The sequence below is a fragment of the Mchenga conophoros genome, linkage group LG6, assembly GCF_057382185.1.
Source record: "Mchenga conophoros isolate Kocher_MC1m ecotype Shallow Benthic linkage group LG6, M_conophoros_male_GT1.1, whole genome shotgun sequence".
Taxonomy (NCBI): Eukaryota; Metazoa; Chordata; class Actinopteri; order Cichliformes; family Cichlidae; genus Mchenga; species Mchenga conophoros.
This window is the reverse complement of record NC_140531.1, coordinates 40,919,063-40,933,882: the sequence shown is the minus strand read 5'-3', so window position 1 is coordinate 40,933,882 and position 14,820 is coordinate 40,919,063.

Below are 14,820 nucleotides of genomic sequence, written 5' to 3'. Positions count from 1 at the left end.
GTTTAAAGTTTGACATTAAAACCTTTTACTTCACTCAGTTTTGTGTGGGGGGCTTGTGTATGTTACTGCTCCCCTGACGCCTAGCAGAGGGGGTCGTAACATGAGTGACTGAAGACGGCCACAGGAGCACAGCTCCCTGTGGGTTTTGGTTGGGGTCAGGAGTGGTATAACTTTAACATGTTTATATGGCAAACACGGGTTTTGCGCCTTCGATTCGGCGTGCTGATTATATAATCAGTTTCTCTTACTTGTTCGCGTACCTCATAAGGCCCCTCATACTTAGCAGAAAGAAATGATCCGGGGACAGGCATTTCTGATTCTCAAACAAGCTCCTGTGCCACCTACTCAAAATGCCCTGAAGATGGATATTCAGGATATGGAGATGTTATTCTGGGTAATTCATTTAATATAAGATTGCAAAGTAATCTAAACTTTACTATCAGCCGTTTCATCCATGTCACAATTCAAACCCAGCAGCATCAATTTTGCTATAAAAAAAGCTCTGAAGCTGAAGACGTATCCATGTCACATTTGTTGCACTGCAGAATGAATGCCCTGTGCTCCACCCTGCCTCACTCTACACCAGTTTTTTTTTCGGGACCTTGAAAGTGGTTCCCCTTCAATTTCCGACCTTTCGGGAAAGCTTCCCACCTCTGTCTGGCTCCCCTGGGGTTCTTGACAGCGCCACAGCCTTGGGCATCATCAAAGCGCTTCTGCAAAATATCTGACATCGAAGCACCTCATGCCATATTCTGCAGGCTATGCACCTCGGCAATGATCGCTCTGGAAATGTCTGCCAGTTTAGCACTGCAGGTAGTAATGGGAGTTCCATTTTGCTTCCCAAATGCCTTTACTCTCAGGCTGTATGTCATTCTCTTCGTTCCTGTCAGAGTTAAGCTGACAGTAATACAGCTAACTAACAGCACCCCATGAGGATCAGGGGACAGGGATTATACAGGACCAGAGAGTATGGCACTCTCTCTTTTCTCCCACTTCAGTGTGAGCAGGAAGGCTCTCGTTTTTTATCTGTTTTGTGAGATTCTTTGTGCGATTTCTTTGACCTGCTGTAAAGTGATGATGACTTTATTTTTATCATGTTATTCACAGTTTTTGCCTCTGCTGCGCCAAGAAAGATGCAAAATTTCTTACATTGAACTCTAAAATCAGTAGAACTGATTTAAATGAAAAGATTTAGTCCACTTCCACGAACACTGCAAAATGTGTTTTGCTTATCGTTGTAATAATACATGTCTAGAGTTTGACATGGTGAGAATGTTTTTGTTTATTTATTTTTTTGTGTTCAAGTATTGTTAAATTATTCATCTTTCAACTTACAAAGCAATTAATATGCAGAATTATATCGAGTAATTATACATCTCGAGTTATATACAACAAAGTATGCATCAAGTAGTGTGCAAATGTATTGAGCCAGTTCAGTTTCATTTATATAGTGTCAAAACACGTCACCTCATTTCTCTTTATATTGTAAGGTAAAGACTCTACAAGAGTAAAAAAAAATCCCAACAATCAGATGGCCCATTTTGAGTACTTGGTGACAGTGGGAAAGAAAAACTCCCTTTTAATACTAAGAAACCTCAATGAGAACCAGGCTCAGGGAGGGACAGCCATCCCCTGCAGCAAGCTGCAAGACAGGATAAAAGACACTAATCTTAAAAAAGAGGGTGTCTGTTCTCCCTGATTCAAAAGCTGCTTCTACAGAAGGTTCCTGATTATTAAAGAGAAGAACTTAAAGCTCACTTCTGGATTCAACAGGGAGCCAGTAAAAGGAGCTAATATGGGAGAAGTATGTTCTCTGTTTCTAGTCCCTGTCAGTACTCTTGCTGCAGCATTTTGGATCCTTTTAGCATTTTGGAACAATTTGACAAAGTAGGTTAATGTGTCAGCATCACTCTGAGACAGGATGTTTCTCAGAAATACTGCATAAGTGCAAGTAAACAGCCTTATATATTTATCTAAGATGCACGCTGAAGGATATTTTCTGGTTAAAAATGACTTCAACATTCCTCACAGTGCTACTGGAGGCCAAGGTGATGCCATCCAGAGTAAGATTTTCAAGGCAGAGTACAATAACCTCAACTATATCTGAATTTAGAAGCAGGAAACTAGAGGCCACCCAGGTCTTTTTGTCTTTAAGACACTCCTGCAGTCTAAATAATTGGTGTGGTTTTCTGACTTTATTATCGGACTTCATTGATAGATAAAGCTGAGCGTCATCTGCATATCAGTGAAAATGATGTTGCCTAAGGGAAGCATGTGTAATATAAACAGAAGTGGTCTCAACGTAGAATCCAGTGGAACCCTGCAATTAACCTGTGTGAAGAAGACTCTCCTTTACATGCACAAATTAGAGTCTATTACGTGAAATGATATGAATTTTGAATGCAGACTGAAACTGTTCAAATAAAACGTTCCTCTGCAGATGATCAGTTGGCTGTTTTACAACTAATCTTTTAAGAATTTTTGAAATGGACAGTTATCTTTGCTACAATTAGCAAAGATAACTGGGTCAAGGGTCAGCTTTTTAAGTAATGGTTTAATAACTGCCACCAAAAAGTCTATGGTACATAACCCATTTTTAGAAATAGACTGATCCTATTTAAGATCAAAGAATTCACAGATGGTAGGTCCTCTTTGAGCAGGATTGTAGGAATGAGGTTCCATAGACATGTTGATGGTTTGGAGTAAGTAGTAGTACATAATGATGAGTCTGTGATGGAAATATTTTTTTCATTCATTAAGTCATTAATTAAGTCCCTCATCACTCGTTAGGGCTAAAGGAATACTTGGCTGCAGTGCTGAAGGGTTATTCTCATTGTCTTCAATCACTGATAAATAGTAAGATGTCCGAGCTTTATAGAATCTGTTTTTAATACAGCAACAAAATTATTTTTCTAGACTAAATAAAAGCCTGCTAAATAAGTGAGATAGCATTTCCAAATTTCAATTAAGGTGTACAAGGTTAAGAGTTAGGCTTTCAAATTAAAACTTTTTCTCGATCTTTGATTAATAAGCCAGAGTAAAAGGTTGCTGCCACTCCTCCTCCACAGCCTGTGCTTCAAACTCACAGTTAGTATATCTTGAGGCTGTTGATTAATTTAAACTAACATAATGTACAATGTGCTGTAACATGATCTATTTAAGGCAGAGTAAAGAAATATGTTCATTAATTATTAAATAAATTACTAACTGGGACTTAGAAGAGAGAAATCTAATGTTTAATAGATTAGACATGTAGAAGCAAGCGTGGAATTGTCTTGATGCATGCTCAATCATCCAGGTAAGGAAATACCAAAAGAGTTTATTCTGTTCAACTGGATGTAATGTCTTCATCCAAGTGACTTCTTCAGTCTTAGCTGACTGCAGGTTTCCCCAATCTTATAAACAGTACATTTGTATAACAGTAGATGTGATGTCAGTTTCTTGATCATTAATATGCAAATCATCATTTGAATATTGACAAGCTATTTTACAAGTTCATGTGTACCGAGAATTTGCATAATCATGATGAAGGACCTGACCTCCCAGCCCATTGTTCCTTCAGTGGGCTGGTTTCAGTCATTATGCAAATGTACTGTTTATACGATTGGGGAAACCTGCAGTCAGCTGAGACTGAAGACGTCACCTGGATGAGTGACGAAACGTTTCTCCCACTGAAAACGCTACGTCCAGATGAACAGAATCAACTTTTGCAGAAGGCAAAAACAAAGTTTGTGCAGTTCTAACTAGCTTGAAAGTCAATATTTGGTATGGCCACCTCTATTCTTCAACACATGAAAAGCAACCTAAAGGTTCTTAGGCAACCTTTCTATGATTTATTTAAGCAATCTTCAGGAATAGTTCTCCAGGCTTCTTGAAGCAATAAAGCTTTTCCTCCTGCTGCATTGTCTTGAGCCAAGCCTGTCTCTCCTGAACTGACTTACACATGGTGATGGCAGATATATTTACAGTGTTGACTCAACAACTGTACTAGACTTTGACTCCTAATGATTCATGTACCATATAGAGTAAAAGGTGTGATGGGACATTTTCTATTTTGCAAATTAAAGAAATACTAAATAAAGTTTATGAGCCAAAAATGACCCAGTTTAATTTTTGGTCTTGCATATTCATTACACTGAGCCTGTATTGTGGTGTAGAGATCATGCTGGGCATATACACTAAAACTTAATAACTGCACTGATATGCAGGTCTGCCTCCCGTATGCTCCTACTAATGAGGTCTGACCGAGTCTCACACTTTTCGAATGGTCCAGCTGCCTTATAATAAGCCTCCATGTTTGAGTAAGCTAATGATACACACTGCTAATAATCTAATTTAGAAACCTGACAACATTTCATCCTCTCAGGTAGTTGAATCACCGTCTCCTTCCTTATGAATAGGGAGTTTAAAGGAGCTCTGCATAACCTCTGAAAACTATTGCTGATACTCTTGGCCATTAAGCAAACTGCAGCATGGCAGGGTCATCCATCCAACAACTGGAAGACCAGTGAATATATATACTGTGTACCATAATCACCATAATGAGAACAAAATTGATGTGGGCGTAATGAAGCTACGAGTGTCAGGTGCTTATCTAAGTCACAGCTGGCTCGCTAAGCTTCCTTGTATTAGCAGTTATTGTAGAAAGCAAACAAGAAATTTCCCCATATTTGTGACATTTCTTAAGCCTGCCAACCTTGTTTTCCTGGTGGTGGCCAGTTGCTGTTCAAGGAATTCTCTTATTTGGCATTTGCAGCGCATGACAAGCTTTTCAAACAGCTGATCAGCCAACTTCATACAGCATCTTTCTGTGTGTGACAGCTGGCATTTACCCAACATCATTCATATTAGCCTGAGAAAAGGGAGCTCTGGGTCATATTTGATCCATGAAAACCACACAGCTCCTCAACGTTGGTGACGGTCTGCCAAAGTAGGAAGAAGCGAGAAAACATTTGTAACAACAAATATAATCAGCCACAAGCCAGCAGTCTCACTAAGAGCCTGGGTATGAGAAAAGGATTAAAACAGTTTAGAGGAAAATCATGAAAATGAGTGAAAGTTGTTATAATTATACTAGAAAATGAAGTAAGTACGTGATATTTGTTTTGTTCTCCAAATCTGTTGCACTTGTTTTTGTTTGCTAACGTAAAACATGTAAAGGTGAGTTTACATCAATTCATCTACAGTAAAATATTCGTACTTCTTTCAGCAGTAGAGCAGTTCTCGTGTATAACTGAGAGATCTTGTAACCTGCTGCTGTTTGGGGTCAATTGGGGTAAGAATCAGCACACTTGTGTAAACTTGTCAACCTCAAATATGGCTCATATTTGATATAACATCTGATATAAATCCAGCTTAATTTACAGCTGTAAAGTATGTGATATTAAATGTTTTTACAAGGACAGCAGTCTGTTTAAGGAGCGTGTGCTGACACACACACACCTGTTGTTATCTTATTCCTTTCTGTCGTTCTCTGTCTGGATTCCTGATGATCTCCTCCTTTTCCTCCTTTGAACACCTGCGAGGATCACTTCTCTCCTGCTACCTGTCGAAGGCACTCACAGGCCTGTTCCCAGATTAGTGCTGGACCAATAATCGCTGTGCAATTAGAGCTCAGAGACATTTTCTCATGATCACATGACTGAAATGTGTCAGAAGGCAGGCCTTTTTTTCTATGTCAAAAGTTTCACCTCATAAATCCACTTTGTTTGCTGCTGCTACAGCTAACCAGAGAGAGCACAATATAATGTGTTTGCAGTGAGTGGACTGCTTAGTAACCATTATTCTTCGAGGCAGAGCACTAGAGAGTGAGCCAAAGCATCACACCTGTTTAGTGGAAAATCTGAACCATGTCCTTGATATAAATGTCACTCCACTGGCTGTTAAAAAGTTAAAGATGCCTTCCATCTGTAGAACTGCCGACTCTGATAGCAGCTGAGTCATGCTGTGAGGTGTCCCTAATGAGCAGGGGCGGATCTACTGTGGTGGAATGTGCCACCCTAATTTTGCATATGACAATGTTGATATAAAGAAATGGTTCAGCCCACAAATGGCTTCAATTCTTGTTGTCAGTAGCAACCGATGCCTATGATTGTGCCAGAGCACATTTTGAATCAACACCATGAACATTTCAGATTTGATCACAGGTGGTTGGTTGTTACACTCTGGAAATGGATTGAAGGTGAGTGTTATTAACCATCTGGAGTCGACGGACGCCTCGATATTATGATAATTAAAAAAAACACATGCTATGCTTTACTTCTGAATATTGGAGTCTGTAGTTACTGTGTAGTGTGGTCATGTTTTGTTGTATTTCTATCTGATCATCTTCATGTTGTGCAGCTTTCTGGAGTTTATACTTATTGGGCTACATGCTTATTTATTATATAGGCTATACAAAACATAAAATCAAAATTCACATTTTTTAATGTAACTAAAATGTTTAACTATTTGGGCTAAAGCAATACAGACAATGTTTAAATAAACTACGTATATACTTATTGCATTTGATGTATTTTGACCATATATAATACATATTACAGAATGTAACACCTGCCTATGTGTAAAAAAAAAATGGCTGTGATTTTGCATTTGATTTCCATGCCACCCTAAGAAAATGTCTCTATATCCGGGCCTGCTAATAGGGGAAGCTGAAGAAGCTGTAGTGAAGACCTGAGGTGTCAGAGGATTTGAGGCTAGAATCTAAAAAAAATATTTCATGCATGATGAAGTATAAACAAGCCATTATAATTTCTGCTCGCACACTCAATAGCAGAGTCTCTTTCAATGTGCAATAAAACCCACTCACTCATACGCGGTATGAAAGCTCTCAGTATGTGAATAAAAGCCTCCTGAGCTGTCCAGACTACAAAGCTGTCTCTACCTGCGTGCTTTTAGCCTACACGGAAATATTGTCATAGTAAGGACAAGAAAGCCTTTGACAAACTGTGCTGATTTATGTGAACTCTTTTGGAAAAAAAATCCATATTCTGTCATTAAAACATTCAGCCTCTCCCGCCTTGTCAGTACTAATCTGATTGCCACTTCTCCCACAAATGAATGGAGGGTCAACAACTCATGTTTTTGACAATATCCCAAAGGTGAAGTACTTCAGCTGCTTAGCAACAATCAATAAAGGGTAGGAAAATAGTCCATGTAAGTGTAAAATGAGTCTCATAATTCCTCCAAAATCAAATCATGTTTAGGAGAATTTATTCAAACAATTACGTGGCTTTATGAACAGATGGAGAATCACATCAGTATCAGAGACATATATAATATAGCCTAACATATAGTTTGGTTCACATGAAGCTCTCAACAAGCAAAGATGACGAGTGTTTGTGTTTATATTGCGGTCTCTTTTGGCTGATTGGCTTCTTGTAAACAAAAGTTTCATGTTTCAGATATGTGGGAAATTTAAAACTAAAAGTTTCTGATCATGTAGCCAGCTGTTCCACATGGTAAAAATCTGCACATAAATTTTATAATTTATCTGAATCATCGAAGGTTTTTTTTCTGCTGTGATTAAATGACCTTGGCTTCATCACTTTGTTGCTGTTGCTGCACAACTCTTTTCAGTTCAATCTTGTCACGCGTGACTGCAGGATGTCAGTCCACGTCTTGTTTTGTTTTCCTTACAAACCTGTTCTCTGTCTCGCTCTTCGCTGATGATACAGAACCGGAGAAGCAGCTGGCGTCTTGGTCCACCTGACGTATACCTGACCACCATGAGAACCGGCTGTACTGCGTGATCACTGCCACAGCCTGGTTTATCAAATATAGGCTGAGTGGGAGTTATCAGCAGTAGGGGAGACCGGGGATAGTTGTAACGTGGGTCAGTTGTAACACTTCTAATTTCTCCAATCAGGGCTAAGTTTCAAATGATGTGACTCATCCTGTGCATGCCCAACTCAGTTCTGCTATCACATGTGAAAAATCAGCACATTTTGTCAAACACAGACAATTTAACACGAAAAAAAGTAATTTGTATGGCAAAAAGTAAGTTTTTCTACTTTATTTCAATTTCTAATAGCATTATTTGCTTTTCAGTTAAACTCATCAAACTTAAATTGTGTTATTTGTATGTCTATGGGGATATATTCTGTGTAGGTCTTTAGTGCTAATGTTTTAGCCGTTGCCTGTAATGTTAGCTAGTTCATGGCTATAGGAGTCTGGGTCAGTTGTAACAGCAACAGTCTGGGTTAGTTGTAACAATAATGCAGATGTTACAACTTACCGCACTATTACTTTAACTTATATTAAACAAGTTGGGGCAACGACATCAGCAGAGAGAGGTTCACTGGTTTCATTTGTACATGCGGTTAATGCCATTGGCAACACAATTCCTCCACTGTTTGTGTTCCCACACATACATTATGCAGACCACTGTGTCAGAGATGGACCAGTAGGAAGTACTGGTAGTGGAAATAAATCAGGATGGGTGCAAGAAACAGATTTCCTCATCTTTCTGAAGCACTTTGCAAACCACACCAAGGTAAGCCATGATAAAAAGTAATGGAATTGCGATGCTGGTGAACAACTACATTTTTCCAGCTTCATTGTTATGTTCAAAATTGGTGCAAGAGTTGTAGGTTATAATGCCCACTGAGCCAATGAGGCCAACCTCAAGGAAGACCAACCAAAATTAATGAAATATTCAGTTGCAGAAAATTCCATAACTTGTCTTTTTTGGGGGGTTGGAATATGTTCAAAAGCTAGATTTCTGCATTCTGTCACACACACACAAATAGCTACATAAATGGCTCTAAGTGCATTCATGTGTTGAATAAACAAAGATTATATGTTAATGTTTTGTTAGTACCCTTATTTCATTGTGTTACATTTCACCCCAGGATATGTTACAACTAACCCAGACTAGGGGGTTAATTGTAACATTTCACTCTTTGTGTTTGAGGCCATACCATGCAATGGGTAATTGTGCTGCAGAGAAAATAGCTGCACTATTTAATAGCCGAGACATGTAGATACTTTGCATTACATTTTGAATCCACTACCTTAAAAGAGCTTCAATTTACAGACAGAAATGTCAAAAATGTTACAACTATCCCCGGTCTCCCCTACTGTTTTCGGTCTTGTTTACTAGTCTTACTGGACCAAGTCAGGGGAGAAGCCTGAATACGACAGCCCACTGTTCAGGATGTTCATGTTGTGAGTAATTTTATATATATATATATATATATATATATATAGCCATAGATTGAGCCACTGTAACAAACCTCTTTTGGAGCCTCTCTGTATCCCTGATATTGTGTGAAATCAAACTAACAAAAGAAAACTAATTATATTCTTATGTGCTATTCTTTGTTAGCTAGCTTGTTAGCTTGGAGGTGAACTGTGAACTGTGTAGACAGGTACAAGGTCCAGGTCCACCAACAAGGCCAGATCTATCACTACATGTACTGTGACAATATTCGGTGTATGGCTTTTTGTCAGGCTCTGGAACCACGGTGGTGTTTTTTGTGTAGCCATTTTCTTCATTGCCGGGTCTCAAAAATGGCATTCATGATTTTCTTGAGAAAATTTGAGAAACTCATCAAGCTGCCACTGGCAAGCCAATCGGTGTCATGCAGTCTGTTGGTGTCACATTTTTGCATTGTTTCAGAGCGCTTGGAACCGCAGCCAAGCAGGTACTAAAAAGTACCCGGTAGCAGGTACTACCAGCTAATGGAAAGCCCTAAAAACTGAGACGACTCAAGCAGACCTGTGTAGGTACTAGTGGAAAAGGGCTATTAGAATTTCACTCACCAAGACTGAAGCACAAATTTTTGGATCATCTATAGCTTACAATAATATATTATTTCTCAGTAAAATCCTCTAAAAGCCACCAACAAAAGGTCCAGTTAGAACACAGTTAGGAACTATACAAGTGTCAGACCGCCAAAAGTGGCCACATGCGTAACTCCAATGCGCAAATGGATGAACGAAACATAAAAATATGTGTATTTCTGCTGTAAAGTTGGGCATTTTCTTACAGGGGCCTATGAAGATTGACTCGATTTTGGAGCCAGCCTCCAGTGGACGTTAGAAGAACTACAGGTTTGGCACTTCTGCATTCAGTTGTGTTGTGGCTTTGGACAGTCCTTTCAGGTTCAGACAGTTGTTTTTACTCATTTGGGTATGATGTCAGTGATAGAGGACACACACCTGCTGTTTGAAACAGAGCTTTATGAGGGGATGCCAATCAGAAGAAGGTGTGCCTAAATGCTGGTGGAAAAACTGAGGGAATCTCCAAGGGCCATTGTGAGATAAATAAGGATTATTTTAAAGTGTCATTCATATGAAGATAAGAATATAGAGCTCAATGGATTAACCTCTGAAGCCTTCAGGCTGACACTTATCTAGGTTCAGACATGGATAATATGCTTTCTCATAACGGCTGATCTGGAAAGAATGGCTCGAATTTAAGACTAATATGGACTGATTTGTAATTGTGACTAATAATTCATTAAGTACAAGAATATGGCAAATATTGTGGGGCAGTGGTTGAAAATTGTCATTGAATAAAACCAACCTGACCCCAAATTCACCTCTTAAGCCATGTTCACTAAGAATGATGTTCCCCCAGCAGGAGAAGAGAAATAAGAAAAACTTTATTAAAAAATGAAAACAATATCTTTCATTTCATAGCCTCGCGTTAGTTCGCTCTCGCTTGTTCCAGAGCCAAACAGGCATGTTACAAAATTACTTTGACAACAATTGTATCGACATTTCTTGAAGCAGTGCACGATAAAGTGATTTCAAAAACTGTACTGTAAGCACGTTTTACTCTTATTGGTGGAAAAAGGCAAATACAGCAGGTCATTGAGCTGTTGAAACCAAAAAGCTGAGTCGGTAAAAAATAAAGCGAGGTTAAAAAAAAAGCACCTCTAAAGGAGAAGCTGAGAAAATGTGGCCACAGAGAGAACCTGAAATTCCCAAACTGTCTCTAATGACATTTATAACAGATTCACTTTGTTTCCATAAAGATAGGAGTCCTTGGCTTGTATCCCTGCTCTTCTCTCCTGCGTTTCCTTGCAGTAACTTATAGATAATACAGCACATTGCATGAGTTTTAAATCTCCCCTTAAATCGCCTACTTTGCTCAAAATGGAGACAAAACACCCTTTCCAGGGGGGCTATTATGATGCCAGTGATTAGTTATTTTCCATTCCATGTGCCCTGAACCGTTGCGGATATTCAGCTCCTCATTGCATCGCTTCATTTTACTGTCCTTCCTCGGCCCACTCTGATTAGCCCATGTGTCACTGTATCTCATGTAAGCTTCTCCTGGCTATTATTCACTGCCTCCTTTTTTTCTTACCCTGCAGGAAGATTGCACCACATTGTGTTATAAGGTCTGAAAAGTTGACATGGAAGTGCTGGAAGCACACTGCTTCCTCTGCACTGGAAGAGTACAGTGTGTTCACATGTGGGTGGAGATTATACAGTATTTTTCCCCCTGCATGTTGTAAGCTGCCTTTTGTTGCATCTGTGCCTGTGACTGGACAGTTTACAACAAGGCCTGAGCCTACCTTCTCAATGTCAGCTTTGTTCATCCTCGAGACGTTTGTGTCTTCATTAGTAAGGAAATGTCTTTAAGGCCTGGATGTATTTCTCGACTTCTAAATTCAAGCAAAACTAAAGCTCGTGCATGTTGTAGAAACACTAACGTGCACTTAACGTGATATGTCCCATGCCTGCTGTGTCTCACCATTACATCGAAGGTGCCCGTGGCCTCAGCTCTCTGACAGCGTCCTCGACAGAGTTATAACAGTTCCGTTTTAGAGACCTACAAACTCTTTATTTGGAGGTTGGAGGGGTGGTGGTGTATGTGGTGAGGTCCTGGTTGGATTGTTACGTTTTTCACTTGTTTTTTAGTTTAGTTTTGACTCGCTGATCAGGATGAAAACTCAAAAACTACTCATCTGGGGTTTTAACAGCAACCTTTAGCTAACAAATGATGAGCTGGGAGTGACAGATCTCTCTCACTACTTCAAGGACTTGGTGTGTCAAAGCACAGATACCAAAGACGACCGTCAGCCTAACTGAGCAACACCAGCGGTTTTTACAAAAGGGCATTAACTGGAGATCAAGCTGCAAATATGGGGCCTAACTACACTCTTGCTCTTAGATGGCATCACTTTGTCTTCCAGTACTACTCTGATCAACACTGAGGTCAGTTATAACCAGGCTGCATGTATCCATATCCTAAACAGGTATATTTTCAGAAACTAGAACTTGTTACCCTTTAAATAAGCTCTCTGTTTTGCATTTTGGCCTCATTCATTTGGCCAAGTTCAATATGAAGGGGTAAATGTGACCTAATTCTAACACTAAGTAGTGACTTAGAGTCAGAGTTAACTCACTTGCTTCTAGGACTGTATTGACCTGCCTCCACCTAATTGCTAAAAGAAACATCCTGTTGAAAAACAACTTCACAAATGTGTTATTTCTAGGCTGTACAGTTGTATTTACTAATTTTCAGGCTTTTGTTAAAAAAAGACGAGCCTTCAGCGAGAGCCAGGGACTGGAAAAAGACACCATTCTGTTCCCACTTTGCTTTCTCTTCAATCAAGAGTTCAAGTTAAAATCCTTCCACTCACAAAGTCCTGAGACACCATCATATCTTAACACCTCATATCTTCCTATCAGAGCACTTTGCTCTCAGACTGCAGGTTTGCTGGTGGTTTTGTGATTTTCTGAAAGTAGAATAGGGGCGGAGCCTTCAACTATCAGGCCTCCTACTGTGGAACCAGCCCTCAGTTTGGCTTTGTTTGATAACATTCATGGTTAGGGCAAGATAAGGGACCCATGCTATGTAGGCTGTGGGCATTAGAGGACTTCCCATGATGCACTGAGATCTTCTCCTCCCCTCTATCCACCCCCCTTTACCTGCTCCGGCTCTTTCCTATCTGTTGTTCATGTTTTCTCCCCCATCTTGTCATGATAGATGGCTGATCCTGGTTCTGCCGAAGGTCTCTTCCTGTTAAAAAAAAAAAAAAAGGGAGTTCTTTCTCCCCAGTGTCACCAACCATCACAGATAATCTGCTAGTTGATGCCCCAATATTTTAGGGTCTATACAATATTAAAGCATATGACTTTTGCTATGAACAAAAGTGAATTATAAACTGTATTTGCTGCTTAGGCATTTACACCCACCTTTGTATGTCATGTAATGCAGACTACAGCACTTGGGCCAAATACGAGGTGCGGTAAGGTCCTGAATTATACATGATTTAATTAAAAAGACTCAGGAGTTGATTCAGGGAGCACAAAGGAAATGAGATTCCTAACACGAGATGGCCTTTTCACTGTAAGATTAGCATTATATTGCTGCTTTCTTTTGTCACGGCCCGCTATGTGAGTGGGACAATAATGACTATAATTCTGTTGTCATTAAATAATGAGAAATGTGCTGAATGCAAACTTTCAGTGCAGACAGTTTGGCCTCAGTTGAGCTCAGTGACTGGATTTTCACAGTAAGCTGGGGAAAAAAGTTACTCAATATGAACAATGAATAATAATTGAGATATGTACACTCTATACTTTAAAAGTGGTAACTGATATTTCCCCATCTCCTTACACCTGTTCCACACCTTTTCCTGTCATAATTTCCCTACTGATTGGCTGGCTGGGGAAGCTCTGCTGATGAGCTCGAATCATAATGGGACCTTTGCCCCATTTGAGTAGATGAATCAGAGGCTGGGGGAGTCTCTGTGACCCTCATTTCACAACGGCGGTGTCTCCGACGGCGCAGCTGATGCCCAGGTATCAGCAGGATAATGTGATTCCAGTTCATCGCAGACACTATTGCCATGCAGACAATGGCGGAGGGAAATGGGACCGTTTTCAAAATTGCTATGTAGGATGCCAGAGCTGTCCTCTTCTAGTCAGCAACATTTGTCAAATGCAGATTGAATCAGCAGTGTTTTGCTCACACAGGCGATTAGGGAAAATAGGCATGGGTTCAGCATCTCACGGCACAGGCAGTCTATACAGCCACTGTCTCGCACTTTACTCATAAGCCTTAAAGGTTATGTGACTCTTCAAATTAATTGCAAATCTTTTACAAAGTATGGCAACAATAGGGTTGCAAACGGTTTCATTTAGCATGCTCTGGATATTTCCAGCCACTTGATATATTGTAAAACAAACAGAGCAGCAAGAGAACCTCTGCAAGAACTTAATCCCTGGAACTGAAACTTCTGCTTCCTTTGTTCCAGCTGCTACCGCTGCAGCTGTAGTATATGCATTCCTCCATCCATCCAAAATAATGAGAAGCCCCTGCATAATGTACATTTGGATCTCTTTCCACATTCTGCCCAGTGAGTGCCAAGTGATTCATTTTTTCACACCGTGGTGAGCTCAGCCACTGCCTAAATTTAGATCTTGGAGCAATGCTCATCCGCTGGTTATTAGTGGTAATTACACTGTTTGTGTGACTAGTGACGAAAACTTGGAACCTGCCTGGAAAAATGGTTATTTTCCCATTAACCGATCCAGTGCTTTATCAACCCGAGGCTGGCTGTGCTCCGAAAGCGTACCATAAAACATCTGCAGAAGGAACAATGCAATTATAGAAACCATCTGGAACAATAACAGAGGAGAACAGATATGATTAACACTAACACAAACAGATGGCAAAGTGTTAGATTGCTGTTTGACAAGCACATAATAAGAAGGAACCTTAAGTCCAATTATCAGTGGCAGCATTAGCGGTCTGGAGTCGGGTTGCCGGAGTCGTCGTTTTCACTCAAACACAGCACACGGATGGCAGGACTGAGCACGCCCAGGTAGATGTAAAGGATTCATGAAACGCTT